The sequence below is a fragment of the Pipistrellus hanaki genome (genome assembly GCF_964339955.1).
Source record: "Pipistrellus hanaki genome assembly, chromosome: 3".
NCBI lineage: Eukaryota > Metazoa > Chordata > Mammalia > Chiroptera > Vespertilionidae > Pipistrellus > Pipistrellus hanaki.
Window position 1 is genome coordinate 38,500,596 of NC_140505.1, and position 27,951 is coordinate 38,528,546.

Here is a 27,951-nt window from a genome sequence, read left to right on the forward strand (position 1 = left end):
AAATCAGAACTGAGAATTTTATTGTTGGCCAATTATTTTACCAGATATAAAACTATAGAACCCATGAAAATGTGTTTTAAAAAAAGAATAAGAGTAAACAGTCTGTGGTTTACTAGTCCCAAGCATAATTTTTCTTGGTATTTATTAGCCAAATAGGCCTACTTATTATTTCAAGTCAAACAGGGAAGGAAAATTTCCCATGCACTATTCACTTACGATTTTCAGTATTTTAAAAAGAGCTTAAAGACCTTTTATTTTATACAATTGCCAGTAATCATCTTTATAGTTTTATTGGTATTAATTTCATCCAGCTCATTTAGAATGTCAAGCCACATATGCAACATAGTAATAAAGTTATTATTACTGCATAGAGATATAATTATAAGTAATTTTGATTCTCTCATTTTTGTTCTCTCACTTTCTTCGCATTTCTGCCCATTCTCGTTTTAGAAGAATGAAAATGAGTTTACTGACCTTTTGCTAAAGAACATTTAGTATGAAGAAACTGATGAATTCCTCCTGATTGAGGCCTGTGAAACTTATTTTCTAGCTCCATTGACTTTTTCAGAGCAAGCCTGATTATACTATTACAGATAAACTCAGAATTCAGAGGAGGATGCAAATGCTACACAACAGTAAATACTTCAAATAATATTGAGCCCCTTTAGCCAATGAACCATAATTCAATATAATGTTTTCCCCTTTATTAACAATATATTAGATAATACGTTTAAATGAAAAGAACAAAGGGATTAGGAAAAATGAAATTTTTCATTATTTGTTAAAGATGTGATGACATAGATCATTAAATATAATACTGTAAAGTTTTTCAGTATTAGGTCAACAATTTTAAATATGTAGTAAATGTACTCTATGCCCACTAAAGCAATTTGCATATTCCTATAGGCCTCATTAGCCATAATTTGAAGGACTTTGTGAATCTATTAATTCTTACATGAGAGCATACTATCTGGGCCAAGGTGGAGATAAAGTATCATTTTTGGAAAATATTTTAGTTCCAAATGTAAAAGAGAAAACAGAAAAATAAATGTAAGTTCCTATTTCTAGGACAGGTATTGACCCAGTGCTTTTTCTACACTCCCTTCTATATGAAGAGGGATTAAAACCTAGAATCTTATGAAGTAGGAAAACAAGCTTGTATAGTGGAGAGATGAAATGGTGGAACATATTTTTAGTGCTGACCAGGCTTTTGTGCTGGGAGAGACACAAGTATAGGCCATTGAGTTATGCCAATGAAAAACAAAGAACATACTGTACAGTGGAAAGTTTGAGAAGTTGGGGCTTTGAGGAACTAAGTTAGCATGAAAGAGCAAGAGTTGTACCTCTGAACACAGTCTTCTAATTGGAGAATAGTGCTTGTCAACCATTATTTATTCTGGTGTGTGTTTATTCATGCTGTTTGCTCACAGGTAAGTAGAACCTGAGAACATTCAGATGGTAGAACATCTCTGAATAGAAACTGCTGTGTTAGTCTTGACAAAACTCCCTCCACCCAGAAGTCTAAACACATGGCATTTTTCAAAAATGAAATTCATAGACACTGATAAATGTCTAAGTAAAAAAAAATATGCCCTTTGGTTTTGTAATTTAGAGAGAGAAGATATAAGGAGGAAGTTTATTAATGTAGGACTACAGCTTTCTGGAGTGTGACTATTTTGGGGGAGAGAAAGGTTCAAACCACACCTTTATGAGCGTGGAATTTGAAGGGTGTGGGTATTCCTACTGTCATTCACCCTGAAGAGACAGGCAGTGAGATTTGGAGAGTGGGACCAAACCAGGAAGAGGGAACAGCATCCTCTCTCTTGGTGGTGTTTTCTTAGACCTAGATCCAAAGGAATCAACTTCAAGGGTATTCTTACATAGTGGAGGATATATGTCTCTGATGCATGAAGACAGGCAGGGGGCTGGCAAAAGAGCGCCCTTTAACCAAGCAAGGAAGCTCTTTGTACCTGAATAGGGAAGCAGCTTCAGATGGCCTGGCTGAATGGGCCAACCTTTGAAAGGAACACAACTAATGGCCAATGAGAAGCCAGTCCGGGTGGGTGCAACTCCTGGGTTGTCACTGGGCTTGTGTTATAGGTAATGAGTAGAAGTCCAAGGTGGTAAAGAGAAGATCAGTATTCTCCGAGATTAGCTTAGAGGGCACTGATGCAGCAGTAGGAGTCCAGATGCCAACATGGAGATACTTGTGATGAAAACTCTAATCATGGCAATGGTGAGAACTGTAGCCCCCACAAAGCCGAGGTCAGCTCTCTGCAGTGGAACAAAGAGCCAGACAGTGCTCTGGCATCAGAGGCTCTTGGAGACACAATCCTGGAAAAATGTTAGGGGGTTCTGAAGAATCCAGAAGGGAGAAAGTTCATCTACTACAGCAATCCAGGCAAAAAGGGTCGTCTGGATTCAACTGTTAAATGTGACATCATTGTATTTCCCATTCTGGTGAAACTGCATTATATTTCAAATAAGTAACTCCTATGAAGCCAGAAATTAGAGTAATTCTAATTTCATAGACAGAAATTTAAAGATTATGCGATTTCCTCAAACTAAAAAGGGTAATACCCCAAATTAGAGCCCAAATCTGCGAACATTCACAGCTATGCTAAGGCACTAGCTGTAATGTTGTCTCAGAAAGTGAATACACAGCAGGCACACACTACATCAGGATTGTGAAAGTACAGTGATCAACGTCAATTTGGATTCTATGAATGAGCCCCTAGATTTTCCATGCCTTTCTGTCAGGGTTTATTATCTGTTAAGAGGTTTAAATCTACAACAGAAAAATATTTCTGTGAAATCCAGTAACACACAGTGGTTAACCATAGCTGAATGTTATAAACTATGATTTGTCGAGTAATTCATGCTTTTCCCCAAACACAAGCCCTGTATTATTCTGACAGCAAAAAGAGTTTACCTAGCCCCTATTACTTTTCCACTGAATCTACAGCATATTTGCTTTACATGGATTCTTAGATGGTTAGGAATTTAAGCCCCCAAACCCGCTTTGTGCTGAAAAATGTAAAGTCTTAGAGCTAAAGGAACTTATAATACCATTTTCCTGGATTTCAAATAATACCATACATGTAACAGTTCAGATTTAGCAAAGGACACTGACCGTACTCTTCGGGCAACATCTCGATGTTGCTAAATTTACATTAGTAAATCTGTTAAAAATTATAGTAGCTTACTCAATCCTTCAAAATAATAACGGGGGGTTAGGGAGAGATTAACTTGGAATTTATATGCATATATGCATAGCCCCTGCACACAGACAATAGTGTGGTGAATGCCTGGGAGGGACTGGTGCAGGTGGAGTGGGTCAAAGCGGGGGGGGGGGGGGGGGGGGGAGGCGGGGAGGGGGAAACACAGCACATCTGTAATACTTTCAACAATAAAGATAAATTTTTAAAAAATGACAGGGGTTAAGCTCTGTGTCCAAGATCATCCAGATGAATGGTAGAAACAGATTTAAAACAGATGTACTTTAACTACAAGACCAATGTTCTCTTTATAATTATCATGCTTCTTCCATCTGTAACCTTTCTGGTATTTAACCCTTGTTTCTGTCAAAAAAAAAAGTTTTTTTATTCTATTCTAATATAAATTTTACTCATTGCCATTTAAGCATATTAACTTGAAATCTGTTCTTGTAAAGTTTTGAAACAGCTGGTCAGTGTCCTTGGTTTCAGAACTCCTTCCCATACAGCCCCTGGAGATAATTAAATCCCTCCATCAGCAATTTCTTCTTATGATTGAGTAAGCCTTTTCAATGATTACTTTAAAAGATTTCTGTGCCTTTAAATATCTTGCAGCATCCCCATATCATGTTGACTTTTACAGCTGGAACACTGGCGCATGATTTTTTTTTACAGTTATTTATAACTCCAAGGACCAACCCTTCCCCCATGCACATCATGTTCTTTAACCAACTGTCTTCTATTTAATGCAGAAGCAGCTTGGTTCTCCCATTGAGCATTTTGATCTCATTGAGTTTCATTATGTTTGCTGTGACCGTTTTCTCCAGTTTGCCAAGAAGCTGTTTCTGTTTCTAAGGAGCAATATGCACATCATTTTCCATCCTGGTAGTCCTTTGCCTCTTCTATTTTAGTGCATGTCTCTACCTGAGAAGTACCTGTTATGGGCTAAATGCTGTGTGCCATCCCCCCGCCCCCCAACAACAACAAAAAAATCATAAATTGAAGTGCTCACTGCCCCATTCTTCAAAATGTGATTATAGTTGAAATCAGTGTGTTTAAAGGCTAGTTAGGTTAAATAATGTCTTTGGGGTAGACTCTAATCTACTGTAATAACTATGCCCTTATAAAATGAAGAAATTAGGTCACAGACACATATACACAGTTAAGACCAGGGAGTGGACTGCCATCTGCAAATCAAGGAGAGACACCTTAAAGGATATCAACCCTGCCAATACCTTGATCTCAGACTTTTAAACTTCCAGAGCTGTGAGAATATAGATTTCTGTTGTGTAAGCCCTCCAATCTATGGTATTTATTATGGCAGCTCTAGTAAACTAATACAGCTCCCTATGATAAGTCCATTTCACTAACTATATTATTGATATGTTAAGAACCCCACACATACCAGTATTATGTATGTTTAACAATGAAAAGGGCATATAACCCTAAAACTGCATCACTCAATCCATAAGCAGGCAGAAGAGGGTGCAGACCAGGCTGAGGGACATCCCCCCCATGCAAGAATTTCATGCACCGGGCCTCTCGTATTTTATGATATAACTATATTTAAATTATTTATTTTAAACACATATCATAAAATAATATATGATATAAACAGAATAAATGATCCAATAAATAACCATCAGGAGAATAAACCTGAAGTATCTTCTGAGATAAGCTGTATATTAAAGAAAAGAGAGAAAGAGTATCTAATATTTATTGAGATGATAGTCTCATGCACTTAATCCCCACACATTACCCTCATCTGTAAAATCTTACAACTGATAAAACAGAAGCTCAAAATATTTAAGTAACTAATCCAGGTCACATAATAAGTGAGATACCTGAATTTTAGACCTAACTCCATTTAAATCCAATAAACAATACTTGTTTTCTACTGGTTAATAATTTATTGATATATGTCCCCACCAACTAAACATTCATCTAATTGTATATATTCTAATTCCACAACTCCCATTCTTGACTGCATAATGGAATCACCTGGGGAGTTTTAAAAAAACTCTTGGGGCTCAGATCCTACCCCAGGAAATCCCGATGTAATTATTTTGGGATTCAACCTGATCTCAGGATTTATAAAATATCCCCAGATGATTCAACAGGTAGAGAAACAGCATCTTTACTAGTTTTTCAATATTATGGTCATACAGAACAGAACTGAAACCTCCCAAAGACAGGGCCATTGTAACTACCAAGTCCAGGAGTACACACATGTAGTAATCAAAATCAATTAAATCTGATTTGAGCAACATATTCTTCCTGGGAACAACAAAAGAAGAAGAAATCCTTTAAAAGACACGTGGCGAACAGGGACCAGCTTTAGAAGGGCTGTCATCAGCTAATTGCAGATAGTGCCAAGAATTTAGAGACAGTTGACTTAGGAAATGAACCTCAAAACTCTTCCAATACAGAGAAGAAAGTAGCAATCTTTTGACTACCAGAAGTCAAATGACGTATTGTCTTTGATTTTAATTTCCTCTGGTCCCTTGAAAATGGCAAAGGGAACATATCAAGCTTTGTAAGACTCTAATTGAAAATAAACATTTTCCTACTTTTGAGTGGAATTAAAGCTGGAAAAAACTGAATAGCTTCAAGGTGAGGAATGAAACAGAAAGCACCATCAAGAAGCCTGCAATGAGGGTATTTGAAAACCATTCTGTTTGCTGAATTGTCAGCCATGCAAGCACTTAGAGGCAATTACAACCCCAGAAAACAAATAAAAAGTGTGTAAGTAGGCACTCTGATACTTCTTCCTAATTATAGGGTTTACGAGCTGGATTCTAAAAACACAAATAGAGGCAATGCGAACAATAGTAACCCTGAAATGAGGTTATGAAGCTTATTAACTTTACATAATTACACAGCTGTGACAGGTTGAAGAGACCCCTGCCTGAAGCACAGTTCCTCTCCCTGCACTATTAGAGCAAAGGTGCCACCTTTTTATTTTAGCTTTTTAAAAATATATAGTTTAGGTTGAATCATATGGAACTGCCAATATTTGACCTGCAAAAATGTCAATTCCATATTCTGAGTTACAATATGAAGATCTCCTTCATCTCCTTTGGATTTCTCAATGGCACAGACTTATTTTACAGAGCTTTAAAAACATTGATATCACCAACCATAAGCTGTAAATAATAGAGGGTGCTAATGAAGGGCTTATGCAATAAATGAAATTCACCTAGCTAAACAGGAAAGCTAAATCTTCTAATATCTAATTGTACCTGCAAATCAGCTGTCTGTGGTTGGTAAAGAATGATTACTGCCCAGCCCGCGTGGCTCAGTGGTTGAACATAACCTATGAACCTGGAGGTCATGGTTCAATTCCCAGTCAAGGCACATGTCCAGGTTTCAGGCTCCATCTCCAGTGCAGGGCATGCAGGAGGTAGCCAATAAATGATGTTCTCTCATCATTCATGTTTCTATCTCTCTCTCACTCTCTCTTCCTTCTCCTGTGGAATCAATAAAAATATATTTTAAAAAAAAGAATGATTGCCAAAACTGGTTTGGCTCAGTGAATAGAACGCTAGCCTGCAGACTGAAAGGCCCCAGGTTTGATTCCTGTCAAAGCCATGTACCTTGGTTGCGGACACATCTCTAGTAGGGGGTGTGCAAGAGGCAGCTGATCGATGTTTCTCTCTCATCGATGTTTCTAGCTTTCTATCCCTCTCTATTCCTCTCTGTAAAAACTCAATAATATATATATATATATATATATATATATATATATATATATATATATATATATATTTTAAAAGAATGATTATTTACTCTTCCTCCAGATTTGTTTGTACAGAGCTTTAGAAAGCCAGGAATGTTAGAGATCTCTGACTATATTTGCACAGGAAGGAAGGAAGGAAGGAAGGAAGGAAGGAAGGAAGGAAGGAAGGAAGGATGGAAGGAAGGAAGGATGGAAGGAAGGAAGGAAGGAAGGAAGGAAGGAAGGAAGGAAGGAAGGAAGGAAGGAAGGAAGGGAAGGGAAGGGAAGGGAAGGGAGGGAGGAAGGAAGGAAGGGAGGAAAGGAGGGCAGGAGGAAGGGAGGAAGGGGAAGAAGAGGAGACTTATAGTTACTATTTGATATCCAGAACTTACAAATGTGAATAACTGATTTTCAGTTTATTAGATTAAGAAAGAAAATCTAGAAAAACAAGGGAAATCCACAAGAAGCACGTGGGTTAATTCTTCAGTATGCTTAATTTATTAATAATGAAAACCTGTGCATGAACTCCTATGTCAGGCAAGCATTTTATCTTGAAAAGCCATTATGCACTTGGCAGATTTTTCTCATGTATGCCAAAGAGAGCTTTCTCTAGGAAGATGCATTCAAAAGAAGCACTCCAAAATTCTTCAAGGCTTCAGGCTGCACACTGCAGGACATCATAAAAGCTTCACATTTATTTAGTGTTTGCCATGTTTACTGTTCTAGTGCTTTAAATATATTAGCTATTTAATCCTCAGAATGATCTAAAGAGGATGATAGTGTTTACTCCATTCAGTAGAGAAGCAAGGGGAATCAAATAGGTTATTTGCCCAAAGTTACACACTTGTAAAGGCAACTGGGCTGTGTCCAGATGGTCTCTCCCCAGAGCAGCTGCTCAGACTCACAACTCTCCTGCCTCACATGGTAGATCGTACCAGCCAACCTGCTATAATGCATCCGCAATTATATTCTAGAATTATGTAACCCAATTGTGCATTGTTTTGATACTAGAGACCTGGTGCACAAAATTTGTGCATGGCGGGGGGGGGGGCAGTGTTCCTCAGCCAAGCCTGTACCCTCTCCAATCTGGGACCCCTTTCATGATCCAGGACTTCTGGCTCCCAACCACTAGCCTGTCTGCCTTCCTGATTACCCCTAACTGCTTCTGCTTATCAGCCTGATTACCCCTTTACCACTGCCCTGCCAGCCTGGTTGCCCCCACCTGTCCTCTCCTTCTGGTCCAGTCATCCCTAACTTCCTTCCCTTGCCAGCCTGGTTGCCCCAACTACCATCCTGCAGTCCTGGTCTCTCCCAACTGCCCTTTGCTGCTGGCCTGATCACCCACAACTGCCTTCATCTGCCAGCCATCTTGTGGTGGCCATCTTGTGTCCACATAGGGATGACCATCTTGTGTGTTGGAGTGATGGTCAATTTGCATATTACCTCCTTATTATATAAGATGTATAGCAAGGTTAGTAGCACCTTCTTAAATGTTATTTGATTAAAAAAAAAAGTCACCAATCTTCCACACAGGCATACATTATAAGTTTATTTTGTTAAGTTTATAACTTCAGGATTTGTTGCAAGTTCATTGTATAAAAAATGCTTGTAAAAAACACAGAATGTATTCATTAAATGTGTACTGTGTTTCTAAATGAAATAACTAGCATGCAAGTGACATTAAAGTTTATAATTCTTTTAATTTATATGATTGGGTTTTGTGTTTGGAAACTAATTAATTAAAATTATTTATAGGTATAACCATTTAACAAGAATTGATTGAACCCAAGTTTTATCAACATAAGTGAATGTGAATTGAGATGTTTTTTATTTTAATTGAAACTATTCCATTGTTCTGGGATTCATTTGTTGAGTAACGTCAACGGCGAAAAAAAAATTATCTCTAATAAGTGTGGTCATTGTAATTGGATTTCCTAATACAGAACTAGTTGTAGGATAATGATGCTTTATAGAAAACATACACTAGTAATATGAATAGGAACCGTCCCCAGGATAGTTTTGAATCCAGTTTTGATGAAGTGTTAAATTGAGATAACAGGTTTAGCATATTTAATGCACGTGAATAACCTGGTTTATTGCATCAAAGACACAATTGCATGTTTGGGAAGGAAGTTTGGAACCCCACAGATTGTGTTATTACACAGTCACCTAGAGTGCTGCAGTAGTCTCATAATTGGTCTCCCTAATTTCATGTTATTCCTCACTTGTAGTCTATTCTGAATACAACAGCCACTAAAACCCAAGTTATTAGTTACTCTCCTGAAGTGTACCATCACAGAAAGAATCCTATATAAAAAAAGATGTGATATGCAAATGGTCATTACATCGAGAAGCATAACGACCTACCACGTAATGACTGGATCACATATCATCAGGAGGGTGGGGCAGTGAGCTACAAGTGGGCAGCACAGAGCTACAGGAGGGGGCAGGGAAGCAAGCTATGAGTGGGGTGGAGGGGGATAGGGGGACCTATAGGAGGGTGGGGCGGTGGGTGAAGAACTACTGGAGGGTGGCAGTGAGTTACTGGTGAGCTACTGGCACACGAATTCATGCATAGGGCTACCAATAAAATATAAAAGCCATACCAGTGCCAACAAGGTCCAGGTTCTTTTCTGTTCTAGCCACACTGGCCTTATTGTCAGCCCTCAGACTTGCCACAGGGACTCCCATCACAGAGCTTTGCATCTGCTGTCCCTTCTGCCTGAAATGTTATTTCCAAAGAATTTCAAATGGCCATTCCTCTCCCTTCACCTATTACTCTCACTTCTCATTTCAAATGTTACCTCCTCAGAGATCTTGCCTGTCCACCCATCACAGTCACTCTCACGCCACCTCAGCATACTATCCAGGCAATTGACCCATTTTATTTATCACTTCATTACCTGAGAGCATGTACCATTTGTTTGTTGTTTGTTTGTGTCCTGTCTTCCCAGTAGAAAATAAATTCATTTAGAAGCACATTCATTTGGGGAAGTGGGGTAGAGGAGGACCCAGGACAGGGTTAGGTATATAATAGATATTCTCAAAAAAATTTCTGGAGTAAATGAACAAATGAATCTGAAAAACTGAGAGAAAGTTTATGAATGAATAGCTCATTCTGGCTTACAGTGAAATACCAGAAATAAAATAAAGAAGAGACTTTCATCTGAAAAAAAAAAAGTTTGTAGATTCCTAAGTTCTATTTGAATGATCACTTTTCAAAATCCCATAAAACATTGGGGGAAATAAGTGGGTTCCTGAAAAATAATAAAGGGATATTTTTAGTATTTTTTTCTATTACGCATGGAAAATTTTTGTTTTAATTCCACATATATTTCATTTTACTGTTAAATATGTATGCTTCTTTTAATTTCTACATTAGAGGTATATTACTTACAAAATGATAATATTACATAAGCTAAGTTGTAATGCTAGATGCTTAAGAAAGCAGGTAAAAAAAGATAAAACATGCTTTAAAAGTAAAAAATAAAATGGAAGTATTTATTTATTATTATTACTTCTTGCTAGTTTGTTTTGAATCCCTCTTATCATATGTTTCACTAGCTTGAATTTAATTCTGAGTATATGCACGCCTCATTTAAAAGGAATAAGGGATGGTGTGTGCATGCCTAGATAGGTGCTTTAAGAGAATTTGTGCTGATGCAAGTCACATGACATGAAGTCTCCATGGAGATGCATCACAGTGGCAGTTGTTCCTTCATCCTCCTCAACATTTCCTGAAATCACTTTCCTCCATGGTTTCTTCCAGACACCACTCTTAATTGTCAAACATCCTGCCCAGTCTGCAGTGATATGTATATGCCCCTAAAAATGCAAGGGACTTAGACCAACCCCTAATTTCCCAATATTATCTTCTATTTTCAAGAACATCATTTAGAGGACACTTAGGTCACTATAAAACCCACATTAAAACATCCAAAAAGATAGTCTTGCTTTGCAAAAAAAAGTTCACCAGAGTATGAGACACGTGACAAAGAAAAGAACACTGCTGACCAAACTCTGGGTTACAGAACTGACTCAACTCAGAATAGCACAGTGGGCTCATTGGCTGATAGAGTTTGCAGTCTGATGTGCTAAGGCTGTCTGGCCAGGAGTGTGCATTAGTCTGCCATAGCTCTCTCTGGCTGAAAGTGCATGGAAAGAGCATATTTTAACAGTGTGCTGTAATTTTGTTTTAATTACAAAAATACTTCAAGATAAACAGTGCTAAAATGAATCAGTGTTATGCAGGGAAGCATGAAACGTGCAGTATATTCAGAAAGAGGTGATAATTATTTCACAAATGAGGAAACAAATTATGTAAAGTTTTGAAAAACTGAATTGTGGAGAAAATGAGCTAAAGCACAAACACGGGCATCCATATAATAAAACATTTACTTATGTATGAGCAAGAAAGGGATATTTAATCAATACCTGAATTTATAAACTCAACATGTAAAAATGAGAAGACATTGTGTGTGTTTTTTACCTCGAAGAGCTTGCAATCTAGCATGAAAAACAGTTGAGCAAACAAACAATATATTGACTGTTTTAGCTGTCTGCAAAAATATTATGAGAACTTGAAGGTAGAAGATATCCAATTCTTCTGGATGAGTCAAGGGCACCTTTAGTAAAGATTACCAAGACAGAACCTAAGAGGATGAGTGTGAGCAATTAAGTAAAACAGACACAGAGGGCTCTCAAGAGGAAGGAACTGCATGTGCCAAGGTAAGAAGCAAAATGGTACATTCAGGTGACTGCAAGTCACTAAGTATAACAGAGGCCAGATAATAAAATAGCTTTATGTACCATGCTAAGTAGGAGCTTGGTCTTCATCTTGAGTAAAATGGAAAGTTATTGAAATATTTTAAATAAAGGAATGCTATGGTCATATTTTCAATCCAACAGTAGCAGAATGTGAAGCAGTGCTGCCTTCTTTCTTTCCCTGGGAATCTGGGACAGACAATACCCTAAAGTTCTCTACAGAGGAGAGAGGAAGTCATGAATGAATGGATAACTTAATACTTTACAAATCTCTCTTCTCTTTTTTTTCTGTGGTAATAAAAAAAATCCTAATTTTATAGCTAACCTAGGCAAAGGGTGTTTTTGTGCAACAATCTAAAAAACAGTGTTTTAATAATTCAATGGTAATTAATATTAACACTTATTAGCTTTCTTATGTAACTCTGATTTCCACCCATAAGTAACCTCCAGCAGAATCTAGTATTAGTCAGGAACTCTCAATAAAACATCACAAAGAATAAATTATATGTGAGTACATTGTCTTAAAGTGGGAGGATAACAAAGGTTCAATTTCCCAAAAGGAGGTGAAAACTGTAGTTCGGAACACATTTTCATTCACTGACTGTGTAAACCTCAACAAGTGGTTCATGCTCTCCATTTCACTCCCTTCAGGCAAAGTGGGAATAACTGCACTACTCTCTCACCATACAGAACTGTTTCCCAAACCAAATGAAAAACATGCTTATCAGTAAAAAGTACACAGTATCCATCTATATGACATTTCTGGTCTAGGTTATGAAGATCTGCTCAACATACCAGTGCACATAATATAAGATGGAGTAAAAAGTGCAAATCTGTCACGAGACTGTCATAATTCCAATACTAGTGCATATTTAATCATCAATTATAAGCTATTTTTAAATATTTAAAATGTGAATTTGTTCATTTAATGGCAGCTCTTCCCCCAGATATTCATCAACTAGCAATATAAATAAAAATTTGAAATAAAATTCCTTGTCCTCTAAAGTCTAAGTGTAATATTACAGTCATGAATCTGAAAAAAAAAAAAAAAAGCAGATGGCATAAAGGATGGGGGGAAAGGAAGAGGAAAATGTACAAAGATCTCCAGGAAAATAGATATAACCCAGGACCCTTCCAAACACAAAAACTTGACTCTCTCTCCCCTCTCCCTCCCGCTCCCCCGCCTTTAAAGATGTACCATAAATCCAGGTACTCATCAGGTACTTTCCTGGACCCTTCCCCGGCCCAGCCAAAATGAAGTTGGTGAGAGTACAAAGTTGCAGGACAGGTAAATGCCAGCTGCATGTTGTTTGCTGCTGTTGGCTGGAGAGCTTAAGGAAAACCGCCAGCAGAAGGGGAGTGGAGAAGTAGTCCACGGACAGCTTGTGACTGTAAGGTTGTGCCTCAGAGTGAAATACAAGATCGTCATGAATGACCCTTCTGTCATGGGATTGAATCTTGTCCTCCAGAAGATAGGCTGAAGTCCTACCCCTGGTACCTGTGAATGTGACTTTATTGGAAATACTGGAGAGTCTCTACAGGTGTAATAAAGGTAAGATGAGACCATTTGGGTGGGCCCTAACTCAGCATGCCTGGTGTCATTAGAAGAGGTAAATTCCATGTGGACACAGAGACACATGAGGCAAAGAAAAAGGGACTGCCAAGGACTGTTGGCAAATACCAGAAGCTGAAAGAGGGGAGGAAAGGTTCTCCACTAAGGATGTAGAGGAAACATGATCCTGCTGCCATCTTGACTTTGGACATCTAGACTCCAGACTTGTGAGACAATAACCTTCTGTTTTTTAAGCCACCTAGTTTGTGGTACTTCCATAGGGCAGCCCTAGAAAACTAAAATACCCTCTTATGAAAATCCATCTATCTACCTTTCTCTCTCTTTATCTATCTATTATCTTCAAAATACCATACCAAGTAGAGCTGGTGCTTTTGTAAGTACTATACCACAGAACCAACCAATCTCTGTCCAGGCCCAATCAAATTCAAACTGGTCAAATTGCTCTCTTTTTTAATAGGCTGTTCCATTTTCTCTTTATGCATTTGTGTAGATTCAGTATTAAGGTCTCTTCTTGCTAGATACTCTAGAAGGATGGCTTTACATCAAAATAAAAAAGGAACTCATAATTAATCATTTCCATTTGTTGATTAATTATATTTTAACTAGAAAGCATGCACACGAAATTGCTACAACTGAATATTGTTATGATCTTTTTCATGCCTCTATAATGATAGAATGAAAGGCTTTTCTCCTCAATAAAGGAATTTCAGGCATCTGCCTATTCAACTGACACTTGAAGAAGTCCGACTTAAAATCTGTAAAAGACCTTAAGACAGTTAATCCATCAAGAAGACATTTATGGGAGACCTCCATGTCCTGGTGCTGAGCTGTATGCTTCCAAAGATGCAGACATGGGTCAGGACTCTGCCGCCTTGAAAGGACTGCCAATCAGCTGGGAAAGGCTTGGTATTCAAAAGGCTGGGACCAGCAAGTTTCTAAATCCCACAGCAGAAAAACAGGAACTGGTCGCAAAAAAACAGAAAGTGAGGCCCCGTTGCCACCTGGTAGGGTTCAGACAGCTTGTGATTTCGTGTTTACCCACACTGCTGCTTCTTGCATATCTCTTCCAGCTATTTTTCCACCAGATCATTATTCAGAACGCCTGGGACAAGGTCAGGACATGCAGGTGGGATGAGGGAAGCACTGAACCCTTTGCATGTCTTATGGTGCCTACTGAGATATAGGCAGAGAGAGCAGGTTTGGACTGCTAAGCCCAGTACTCAGGGGGACAGAGTTTATCTTTTCTCCCTGCTCCAAACCTAAAACTGCATTCCCAATTTGGCATTACAACTCATCCAGAGCTAATTCCACAGCTCAGAACTCACTGATAAAAACAGAAGACCCAATTTAACATCTATCTATCTATCTATCTATCTATCTATCTATCTATCTATCATCTATCTATCTATCTATCCATCATCTATATCTATCTATCTATCTATCTATCTATCTATCTATCTATCTATCTATCTATCTATCCTCTATCTATCTAACATCTATTGCCAATTCTCATTATTTACAGATTCTGTTTGTGCAAAATCAACCACTCCCTAAAATTTATTTGTAATGGCAAAATCAATACCCATGGTGCTTTTGCGATCATTCATACCACATGCTCAGAGTGGCAAACCCTACAGGTTTGTCCCAGGCTCAGGCTGAACAAGGCAGCACTTTGGTTTCTTCTTTCAACTCTCCTACAGCAAATAAGTGTCTTTTTAGTACTCTATTTACTGCCGTGTCTTTTTTACATTTTTGTGCTCTTTGTTGGTAATTTTGCTGCTGACAATGGCCCCCAAGTGTGGAGCTGAAGTGCTCTCTGGTTCCCCTAAGCACAAGAAGGCTGTGCTGTGCCTCGCAGAGAAAATATGTGTTAGATAAACTTCCTTGCAGGCATGAGTTATAGTGTTTTGCGTGAGGTCAGTGTCAATGAATCAACGATAGATATTAAATAAGGTGTCTTTAAACCAAAACAAACATAAAACCAGGTTGTGTATTGATCGGTTGATGAACATGCTGTGACCAGAGGCTTGCAGGAATCTAAACCTGCATTTCCCCTAGGAGCAATTAGTACTCACCAATTCAGTGTTTGCAGCAACTTTTTAGAACACAGTTATCACAAACAACAAGAATAGATTCTCTCTTGTTCTTTCTACATATACATGTGGGTATATGTGTGTGTGTGTGTGTGTGTGTGTGTGTGTGTGTGTGATGTATATACAAATTTGAATATATGTAAAAATGACTATATAAATACATATATAAATGTATATGTGTATATATTTATATTGTTATACATATGCCATATTACATTATGTTACATTTTTTCCACTTTGCTGGGCCCTGAATAAATGGAAGTCAACCAAACAAATATGGTTCCAGCTCTCATGGCCCTTGAAGTCTAGTAAAAAAGTAAACTATTCATCAGCAAGCTCTTTGGGGCTGCTAAATCAAAAGCCACAGTCTCCAATCAGCTTCATCAGTGGTAACACTTAATGTGTTTAGCTTCACTGTTTTATTCCTCTCTCTCTCTTCCTCAGCTGGCTCTGAAATAGGGCAAGGAAGGAAAGTGTTGCTGGAGAATGTAAGCTCAGTGGAGCAGGAATCTTTGCTTATTTTACTCTGAACCTCCAGCTTCCAACACAGGTACCTCACACATAGTGAACACTCGATAAATGAATAAATTTATTGGTCCACTAAACACACCAGCAGTTGGTACCTGTAAGAAAAGGGAGCAGAAGAAAAGTACAAAACAAAACTTCAAAACAGACACACTTATAATTGTTCTAATTCCTGTCCCCTTGCTAAGCATTTTTGAATGTGTGCTGGCAGCCAAAAAGTTACCCCATGCCTTCTGGTGATGAGCAAGCCGGTAGGCCCTCTAAGAGTGGAAATTAGCAAATGAGCTATCCCTCCAAAACACTTGGCTAGTTTACTTTTCTTTGTGCCTACCTAATTCTTTTATGTTCTCCAATCAATCAATGTTTTCAGTTTTTAGTTCTCAATTAATTTGGCCAGCATAACCAGCAATAAAAAAATACTTTAAGCACTTCACTTGAAATGATCAATATCATAAATGAAAAAAATCATCCATAAGATATTTTTGTTGTTTTTTAAATTCATAACCCTATACTTATTAAGTGCATTATTTATATCAACCCAGCTATTCATCTCAATATAGAGCTAAAGAAGGTATTCTCCCATCCAGCTATGCAAATGATTAAAAAATTTAAAGGGAAAAATAATTTTTCAATTGACTGCAAATATATTTTAATGCACGCATCCCAAGGTATTGGCAACACCAACTGGATGAGAAGAGGCAATTTGGCCAGCTGCCATTTTGCCACTAACTAAAAAAGCTAAGGACTGCTCTGCAAATCTCCTAAATAAAAAAGCAATCTAGTTTCTGGCAAGGAGATCAGCAATGGCCATTTCATATAAATGAATCTGTCATGATTTCATTTGCGCACAAGCTCGATCATCCAAAATAACAGAAACAGCAGGCTGTGGCGTGGCTTTTCTTTATCTGTTTTTGATAGACTGCTTCTCCCTTTCCTGCCCCAAACGATGGCTGCCATTGACGAAAAACTGTACTGTGAAATTGCAAGAAAATTATTCTCAATTTTAATAGCCAGCTAACTTACCAGAGAGAAATTATACCTTTTATTTTGTTAGTGCTTTGCAGACTCCTAACACAAGATCTTCTCTTTATATGTCTTCATCAAAATAAGATAAGTGGAGTATGACAGGCTGTAAAGCACATTCTTTGCTTATTGGTATGCCCACCTGTTCCAGATCATTTGCAGGGCTGCCAGTAACAGAAGGAAGTGGCATAAATGAAATTTCCTTTCCCCCCTACCCCCAGTAAGATTCTCTTGCAAGATCCACAGAGAACATCAACCATTATTTTCTAAAGCCAATCAAGGGTCTTCTGTGCCAATATGCACATCTCGGCAGCTCTGCAAGCTGGTCTTATTTCCCCCAACTCCAGCTATTCCAGTCACGTGGTGCCTAAGCTGCTTCATTAGGCAGATTCAGCAAAGACAGAGTTTGGAAATGGTGTGCCCTTCATTCCAAACAAAAGCAGAGTGCTTTGTTTTTTTCCTTTCAATGCTAACGCGATAAAATTGCTTAGCCAGAGGAGAGTGGAAGTGCATCCCTGGGCTGGGAGAGACTTCAGGGTGGTCTTATAATGTGTCCTTTTCATCAACAAAACTTGGGGTCTCACCATGGATTCCTGAGATTTCCTCCGAAAAGACTAAGATGACTCTTCCTCCCTCCCCCCTCATCGGCTCCCACCCCATCTGTACTGAATATCATGTTCCCAGACAACTTCCCTCAGGAACTGTAATCTTCTGATTAATGATACACTGTGAGAAGATTCAAAATGGTTGAGCAGGTCATTCCATTCCCTGAAGAACCATTATAGCAAGACAGCAATATCCTAGCCAGAATTTTTCAGTTATGTGTAATATATCCTATTTTTAAGTCTACATTTTTGAGTAGATAATTATTATAACTATGGAGGCTAGGTTTAAAAAAAAAAAACATCAAATATGCTGACTGGAAAAATGTTTCTGCTTTTGTTTTGTTTTTAAAGGGACAAAGAGTTTAATGTCTCACTCAAATATCATAGCATTCTAAGAAAGTTCCATCACTTCTTGTAAAATACACCATTTTTTAAACACCTAAGATTCACTTTTGTGTAAAATGAAAACCAGCCATATTTATTCAGCAAGGAGAAGCACTATGTGGAGAAAGAGTACTAGAGCATGCTTCAAGGAATTTGAATTGTTGAAATCCCAAGACTAGCGAAAATTTGGGTTTAATAAACATACCTCTTTGGTCCCTGTATTTTGCATATGCAAAATATAAAATCAGACTAAATCATGTTAAGATCCCTTCAAAGTCTAAAGTTCCATTATTCTAATCAGCTAAGGATCAATCTGAGTAAAAATAATTTTTATTTTTATTTAACACTTAGTAAACCAAAATGAAATATACTTCCTCTCTGCAGGAGTGATATATACAAAATTTTTATTTTATTTTTATTAAAGTACAATTGACATACAATATTATATTAGTTTCAGGTGTTTGTCAACATCATGATTCAAAACTTATATATCTTACGAAATATCACCATGATAAGTCTAGTACCCATCTGTTATCATACAAAGTTATTATGCTATTACCAACTATCTTCCTATACTGTACTTTACATCCCTGTGACTTATTATTTTTATAACTGGGAGTTTATACCTCTTGATCCCTTTTACTTATCTTCCCAAACCCTCCATTTTGGCAACCATAAGTTTGTTATCTGTATTTATGAGTCTGTTTATACTTTGTTGCTTGTTCATTTTGTTTTTAAAATTCTACATATATGTGAATCATATGATATTTATCTTTCTTTGTATGACTATTTCACTTAGCGTAATACTGCTAGTCCATCCACATTGTCAAAAATGGCAAACATGCAGAAAATACCTGGATGCTGTTAAAATTATTTAATTTTAGTAAAGATTTCTACTAAAAATAATGTTGCTGTAATATCTTCTATCAGTTTTTAAACTTGATATTATATAAAAAAAAGATAGTTTGAAAAATTTTAAGTGACATTACATAAAATAACACATTGGTTTTCTATATCTTTCACCCCCAATTTATTTTCTGACCACATTTACGAAGTCTAACTTGCATGCCACAGTGGTACTAGCTTATTTTCTGCTCATTCTAAAAATAAAATTAGGTGCTTTAACCGATTAAGTTTTACATTATGTATACCTTTCACTTTATCTCCAGATTATTTTCAGAAGTGTTTGAAGTATGATGATACATAAATTCAAGAAACACTTCGACTAATCAATGAATAACATTCATAAAGAAATGAAACAATATTGAATCTAAGGCTTGAATCTCATTTTTTCAATTAAAAACAATGTGAGCTGATAATGAGAGTAAAACACAGAAAGCATCACTTCAAAAAGGCCTTTTAAATAAGAGAAGAATCGTATAATATGCACATTAATGGACATGTTATTTAGGCCTAAAACAAAGGAAGCATATTATCATTCTCAGGAGAAGATAGAAAGTACCCTGTTTCCCTGAAAATAAGACAGTGTCTTATATTAATTTTTGCTCCCAAAGATGCGCTAGCTCTTATTTTCAGGGGATGTTTTATTTTTCCATGAAAAAGAATAGGGTACACATTTTTTGTTAAATGAAAATAAAGGAAATTTATTACCTGTATACGGTATGGTAGTACAGTAGTTGTCAACACAAACCAGACAAACTGTGAATCCTACAGTATCAAGAATTTACTCATTTATTCAAATGACAATCATGTCATCATCTTCTGGAACATCATCATAATAATCCAATTCCTGAATTTCCTGGTGAATTTCTTGTGACTCCATTTCTTTCAGAATCAGTGGACCAAATCTCTCATGTTTAGCCTAGGGGGGCCTTATTTTCGAGGGATGCCTTATATCTCACTCAGAAGGAAACCTGTAAGTAGGTCTTATTTTCGGGAAAACACGGTAACAGAGGGAGAGTGTGATTTGTGGAAGGAAGTGTGGGGAGAAAACCACATGAGAGTTATCTTTATATTTCATTCTTTCTACTTTCTCTATTCAATTGTTTATTTAATAAATATTGGTTAAATACAATGTCTAAGGCTTATATTTACACTAGAGGCCTGGTGCACAAAATTCGTGCACTATGGGGAGGGGGCTGTCCCTCAGCCTGGCCTACACCCTCTCGCAGTCCAGGATAACTCAGGGGATGTCTGCCTGCCAACTTAGGCCCGTTCCCTTTGTGGGAAACGGGCCTAAGCTGGCAGTTGGAAATCCCTCTCACAGTCTGGGACCCACTGCTTCTTACCACCCGCCTGCTTACTGCTCCTTACCACTCAGCCCTCTGCTCCTTAGCATTGTTTGGAGGCAGAAAAGGCTCCTACCACTGCCACTGCACTCGCCAGCTGTGAGCTCTATCTTTCTGTGTAGTTGTCTGTGGGCCAATTGGCTCTCTTCCTTCTCATTGATGGCAAGCAGCATGTGAGGCCAGAGAACATTGTCGTGGAATACAGAGGGTTGCCCGGAGCTGAGGGGAGGGGCTGGGTTCATGAGGTGAGGTAGACACAGAGGATGCTATCTCACCCAATTGTGGGGTGAGCTGGCTGGCCTTCATCTACCTGACCCCACCCAGGGAGGGATGGAGCAGGGTGTCTGCCTCTCCATTCTCCATCCTTCCATCTGTGCCACCTGTCACCCTTGCCAGGCCTCCCCCAAAGTGAGTTCAGCTCAATCCCTGAATGTAAAATGGCACAGGGGGTGAGGGGGTGGGGAAAGGGGTCTCCACTCCAGTGTCCTCTGATTCCCAGTGACAGGACCTAATCTACAGGTCCTGGTCTCTGGACGGTGGCCATAGCTGCAAGAACATAGATCTGTTTCAAGAAAAGTTGGGAATGCAGACTTTTGTATGAGCTCCTATTCCAAAAGGTGGCAGTTTATTCACATTGTGGCAAAGACACCTTAAAGAGTAACATAAGTGGGTAAAGTCATGGCCAAGCCATCAAGCCAGGCCATTTCCTCATTCAATCTCTCTGAGGCGCATGGGCAGAACCAAGTCTCGGCTCTTCACAGGACACTTTGGGATTGGGGGGGGGCGGGGGAGGGGGAGTGAGCCAAAAGGACAGTAGTCTGTCTCAATTCTTGTTCTTTGGGATTTTTTTCATCATCGGATAAAAGGATACATACATTGGGGCAATCCTCTCAAGATACAATATTCCAGTTGCACCCATGTGATGATGACAGCGCCCCTCAGAGGGAGGGAGCTGACAGATGGGGAACAGGGAATTCTGAAAACTAAAGTGATGACAGAGATGCTAAGCCTTTCCTTCACGTGTCTGACACCCCTCTTTAGGCAGCCTGCAGGCCAGGCGTCTGCTGGACCTTTACTACTTGAAGTCTTGGCAGGCTGCCCTGGGCCCTGCTAGGCTGTGTGCAGGGCTACCTGGGCCTGGGGGGAGTACCTCCCCTTGGCCCCAGCCACTCCTGGTACAGCTCCTGCACATGGGTGCTGATCTCTGGGGGCCACACCGGGATGGCAGCATAGATGCCTTCCATCTGCTGCAGCAGTGCCCTGTCTGCATACCCGTCCTCTGCTGGGCCTGGCCCCTGCCACTTAGGCATTCCCAGCGCAGGCCAGAATTTCCACGAAGTAGCAGGGGAACTTGCCCCTCTGCAGCTTCAGAACCACTTCTGGATGTTCCAAAAGCCATAAGTAGCCTCAAAGCGTAGCAGAACCACTCCGTCCCTTTCAAGGGTGACCTCCTAGAAGTCTTTGTTCCTCAGGGTGCGATAGGTGAGCACTCCGGTGTCCTTACTGAACAGCTCCTTGGCCATGTGCCTTAAGATGTGCGCCAGGGACCCATCGGAGTTGGCACCCTCGTGGAGCCTCACCTACATCTTCATGTCTCCAAACAGAGTGTCCACGGCTGCATCATTCAAGGTGAAGTCACTTTGCTCCATTATCTGGACAATTTCACCTGAGGTTAACATGCGGTCAGCACCATGGGAACTATGCAAAGCTGTGGGAACATCAACTCAAAGGGCCTCTACTTTCTTGTCATAACACAGGGCCACAATGACGTGGAAAATCTTGTCTGGGGACAGGTTCTGCCATCTGGCAAAGCAATCCTTCATTAGAGAGGCCACGATCTGCTGGGGAGACTTGGCCATGCAGAGGTGGGGGTGACGGCGTGACCCAGCACATACTCTGCATATCAGTCCCAGTCGGGGCAGGCAGAGGTCAGCATGGGTAGCTGAGGCTCTTCCACACGGAGCTGGCAGTACCAATGCACAGATTCCTTCCGACTCTCCAGGATGCTGAAGTCTGCAGCTATCTTCACATCAAAGACAGTGCACTCCAAGGCTTTTGAAGAAACTGCAGAACCTTCTGGATGCATCAGTGTCACTGAGGCTGAATTTAGCAGCAAAATAAGCCAGAGACTGACGACACACTGACACTGCCAGCACCTTGTGCTGTGAGGTATCACATTTCTTATTAAGGTTCAGAACATGGAAAAAGTCCTTGGTGTTCTGAGAAACTTGGACTCCTTCCTCTGCGGTCACACAACTGTCACACGCCAGGCAATCAATCAGAAATAACCCAAGAAAGAAATTTTAAAAAAGAAAAAAGGAACAAAGAAAAGAAATAACTTGACATTGGCCAGCTTGTGGAATTCTCCCTTCTCTCCGTTCTCCGGAGCAGAATTCAAGATGTTGACTGTGGCATTCTCTTGGTCATCGGGTTTTTTGTTTGTTTGTTTGTTTTTACTACATTCCTTCTGTGTGCAGTGACCACACTTCATCTGGAGCAGGGTGGGTGGAGGCTAGCTCGAGTGACCTGGAGGAAGCACTGGGAGAGCAGTCAGTCACTGCTGGTTGTTCCTGGCACTGCAGGCTGTATCCTTTCTTCCTTGTGGAGCAGCTAGGGAGAGGAAGCAGATGCAGTGCCTGAGGCCGAGTTCCAGGAGGCCAACAGCTCTGTCCAGATTGTACTGGAGGCTCTGGTCCATTGGTTCCTGGCCTGTCTTCTAGAGATTGTACCTGCAGGACTACTAAGGAAGACAGTGCCCTGCCTCTACCAATGATTAATTGGAGTCTGAGGGCCAGGAAGAGGGACCAAGAGGCCTGCCTTCCAGCTGCTAGCCAGTCCCCTGCCACACCACTCACTCCTGTTTCCTGTCAGCCATCCCCTGATCAATGGAGCCTGAGGGCTGGGGGATTGGCTGGTCCTCTGTTTATTCATTAAAGACCCTGGCTCGCGCTCTCTCTCTCTCTCTCTCTCTATATATATATATATATATATATATAGATAGATAGATAGATAGATAGATAGATAGATTTATATAAACATATATATTACATATACAAAGACATATTCCAAAATGGAAATCTGTAATGGAAATCTGTTGATTTTGATGAAATGCATTTCCTATAAAAACTGACCTGGACATATTTTATTGAATGCATACAACGTACTGAATAAAAGAGATCCAATTGAAACCAGCCAATATTTCTCTCACTCATTTTCTTTGTGGCTTTGACACTATCTTTCTGTGGAAATTCTTATTTAGGACTTATATAATAGATTCTATTAACTTGCCTCTCAGCTCTCTGCATATTATACTTGACCATTTATTTCTATTTAAGAACCTTCTTAATCCATCTTATTCTCTGTTGATTTTTTCACAATTACATCAGCCACCCACTTTTTCTTTTTTTTACCTTTTTATTGATTTCAGAGAGGGAGAAGGAGAAAGATATAGAAACATCAATGATGAGAGAGAATCATCGTTTGGCTGCCTCCTGTACACCCTTTACTGGGGATTGAACCCACAACCCGGGCATGTGCCCTTGATCAGAATCAAATGGGGACCCTTCAGTCCACAGGCCAAGGCTTTATACACTAAGCCAAACCAGCTAAGGCCACTTTTCTTTACAAAAACTCTCCCTAGGATATCCTCTCATTCCCTTCCTTGACTTAAAAATTTTAACTCCAATCTAGATTGCCATCTTGGGCCCCAAAGACATTTCAGTCCACTGCTGGGACTCTCTTCTTAGAAATATCTCATATCTGCACCATGTGCCCCACCTTTCTCTGTTTCCTAATCTGTTTCTCCTTCTACATTTCCTTTCTGTCCAAAGAGCACCACCAGTCCCCTGTGACCTAACCCTGAAACTTCAGGTCATCTTAATCTTAACTATCAATAACCGCTCCCTTATTCATTTTTCATCTAGTGTTATTGTTCCTATCACTTGTTAACATTCCAAATTCATCTTCTGTTCCTCCTATTGCCACTTTTTTTGTCCCCATCTTTATTTCTCACTTGAATTTCTGCAATATCTGTCCTGTCTCTAATCAGATTTCTGACCAATTCATCTTCCAGGTTGGTATTGGAGCAGCCTTTCCGCAACATAAATCTTAGTGTGTCACTCCTGCTCTATGCAACCTTAATTGGTTCTCATATCTTGCAAGATGAAATCTCGATTCAATACAGGAATTGGACCTTGTTCACTTAGTTTACTCATCTCCCGTGACTTCCCCACATTTTCTTCTGGCTGCAGCCCCACCAAAATTCTTACTTTCCCAGAATTTGCTGTTATCTCTCTATCTGAGTATTTGCAAATATCTTTCCTCTGCTTACGCTGTTCTTTCCCCCATTTCTGCCCATTTAAGTCCTAATATATTTTCCAAGACAACTCTTTGACTCCTGTGTCTTACATAGAAGCATTCCTCCCACAACAACCAGCTCCCTCGCTGGCAGGCAGCACTAGAGAAGCAGCTCCTCGCTTCACTGAATGCTAGGGGATCTGCGGTCTAGTCTACAAATCTTTGCCTAGTTTCATTAAATTTTGAAACTAGTTACTATCTTCAACATGTAGATTTTTCTTAAAATTATTTTTCTTCTAGAATAATTTACTACATGCATCTCAGTTTTACTCTTGAACTCTAGTTGTTCTTCACTTAGTTGCATGTTTCATTTTGATTTTCCCCCTCCAATGATGGTTTGTGTATTCTCTCATAGTGAGGTTGAAGAAGTTTCACCTGGAAATTCAATATCCTCATTCTTAACTGAGTGCCAAGGTTCACTTATAATTTTAAATTGTGTAGCAAAGTATTTCTCATTACTTTTATACATATATATATATATATATATATATATATATATATATATATATATATAATTTTATTTTCCTGTCATGTCTTAATTATGTTTGAATTTGGGGAATATGATCTTCATAATATAACTAAACTTTTGCCACAATGATTAGCATTTAAATGCATTTGTTCCTAATCTTTCTATTTATCTTTATTGCTATTTTAACAAGGTGATATTATTTTATATGTATGTTTATTTATTGAACAGAATGTTAGGTGGCACTTCTTTTTTTAATATATTTTATTGATTTTTTTTTACAAAGAGGAAGAGAGAGGGATAGAGAGTTAGAAACATCGATGAGAGAGAATCATCGATCAGCTGCCTCCTGCACACCTCCTACTGGGGATGTGCCCGCAACCAAGTACATGCTCTTGACCGGAATTGAACCCGGGACCTTTCAGTCCGCAGGCTCTATCCACTGAGGCAAACTGGTTTCGGCATAGGTGGCACTTCCTGTGTCATTAAATATTATGTCTAAATATGGCTATCATCTTAATATTTGTGTAATATGAGGTATCCATGTCTTTAATTTGTTTTATTTATTTAATTTTTATTTTATTTAATATCAGTAAGATGGTACATGTTTTTATATACTTATAAATTTGTATTTTTTAGAAAATTACTTGTTAATTTCTTCTACCCATTTTTAATTGTGAAATTTGTTTTTTCACATTATATCTTATATTATATTGCAATATCATGGATTTAATCTACTGATAGATGTTTTGTGATTTTACAATTTGCCATTTGTTTTACAACTTTGTGCATGGTATCTTCTTATTCTTTTGATCTGTAGATTCTAAAATATTTATGTAGACAAATCTATTATTATTTTCATTGTTCTGCTACCTGCTCTTTTACACAGAATGCCTTTTCATCTTTATGAAGAAAATATTAGCCAAATGGTGCTTTTATAATTCCTTTTTTTTCTTTTTTTAATATTTAATTCTGTTACTCATTTGGCATTTACTTAAAAAATTATTTGAGATAGAAATGAAACTTATTCACCACTAAAATTAACTTAATTTTCTACTTATTAATTACACATTTAGTTTTGCACTTTTTAAAAAGACCATATTGTCATACACTATTTTTTTGTGTGTAACAGAAACTTTTAGGAGTTTTCTGTTTCTGGACTTGTTTTCAGGTTTTAGTGATTTTGTGTCCTTGAATAAGTCAGTTTATTTCTTGATGTTGAATTCCACTGTCTGCAAACAGAGCTAGATCTACTTGAAGATATTTTAAAGATTAGAGATGATTCATATGAAATTCTTATCATAGCACACAGGAAATGAGAAGCACTGGATAAATAGAAGTTCCTATTTATTGTTTGTTTTATTGATCTATATTTCATCTTATGCTAGTAACACAATGACAAACACATTCTCAAATTTAGCATATGCTCCGACACATCAGCCATGGGAAAACTCTGACATATTTACTTACCACATAAGCCTAACTACCAATGATCTCCACCTAAAAGTCATAAATTTAACAAATACTGAGTACCTACAATGTGTAAAACACTGAATTCGGTACTATGGGGAATACAAAGATAAATGAGAAATAGGAGCACTGCTCAGCATTTTTCTATTATGCACAATGTAAATTTATTTATTCAACCAAATATTTATTAACAGCCACTATGATCAGACACAGTTCTAGAAGCTGAATGTAGCTATAGAGTATTCTGTCCACATACAAATCTGAACCTGCATATGTTAGATATGAACAAATATCTTCCATTTGGGGAATTCATTGAGATAACCTCATTTCAAAATTTAACTCAAATACCTTCTCCTAGCTTAAATCAGTTTGGCTCAGTGCATAGAGCATCAGCCTGTGGACTGAAAGGTCCCAGGTTCGATTCAGGTCAAGGGCATGTACCTTGGTTGCGGGCACATCACCAGTAGGAGGTGTGAAAGAGGCAGCTTGTCGATGTTTCTCTCTCATCAATGTTTCTAACTCTCTATCTCTCTACCTTCCTCTGTGTAAAAAATCAATAAAATATATTTATTTTTTTAAATATCTTCTCCTTCAGGAAGTCTTCCATGATTTTTCCATTAGAGGTCAGTGTTGTTTAATCATACTCATCCTTTGTTCCTCTTTATTTCTCTATTATAGTTGCTCAAGAGACATATTCTTCCGGCTTTCCAGAGCATTTGAAAAAAAATTCTATTAGAGCATTTTGGTCTTGATACTGTATTTGTAGGCCTATCTGTTACTCAACTCCCTCCTCCCTTTAGGCTGTCTCCTGAAGGTCAGAGCTACACCTTTGTATCCCTATCAAACCACTACCTATTCAATAGTGAATAATATATAAAAGTTGCTCAGTTTCTTTCCTGATTTAGGATATGATAATTGAATAAACTTATCATACTGCATCTCATTTTTTAGCTCTGTGTGTATTTGTGCAATGTGTTCCTGGCTGGGAAATATTTTTCATCCATTTTTATATATCCAACTATAACATGTTGGTCCTTATGAAGCAAGGCACAAATATTGTACTTTATTTATATACTATCTACTTTGAAATATGAATACTGGGGGGAGAATAAAATATATTTACCATTATCAGTATTAAAAATAATGCTAAAAATCCCAAATATTATCAATATTGAAATTTTGAGTTGTTACTAAATTTTTCCTGAATCCTGAGGTTTGAAATTTTATTTAACTCCTAAAATTCTTAATTATGTCACTTATTAAAATTTTTGTAATTGTCTTTTATCATTTCACCTATTACTTAAATTCAATATTATTCTTAAAATTTTCAGGTCTTATTCCCCACTCTGTAATTGTAATGTAACTCCCTTATGGACAAGGTCAATTTCTTGTTTTTCTTTACATGCCCCATATCAACTAGCACAGTTTCTTGATTTCATTAGGACATCAAAAATCTTACTTATTGATTTAATTCATTAAAACTTTATTCAAGGATATATTTAATAGATTA

The 27,951-nt window shown here is 38.3% G+C and overlaps 1 protein-coding gene and 1 pseudogene across 2 annotated transcripts in view; both read right to left on the reverse strand.

Moving 5' to 3' along the window:
* HS6ST3 (heparan sulfate 6-O-sulfotransferase 3) overlaps nucleotides 1-27,951 on the reverse strand; it is a 662,758-nt gene that overhangs the window by 331,224 nt on the left and 303,583 nt on the right. The window lies entirely within an intron of this gene.
* Nucleotides 21,277-22,422, reverse strand: LOC311618557 (nuclear prelamin A recognition factor-like; annotated as a pseudogene). The gene has a single exon. The product of its transcript is annotated as a nuclear prelamin A recognition factor-like (transcript).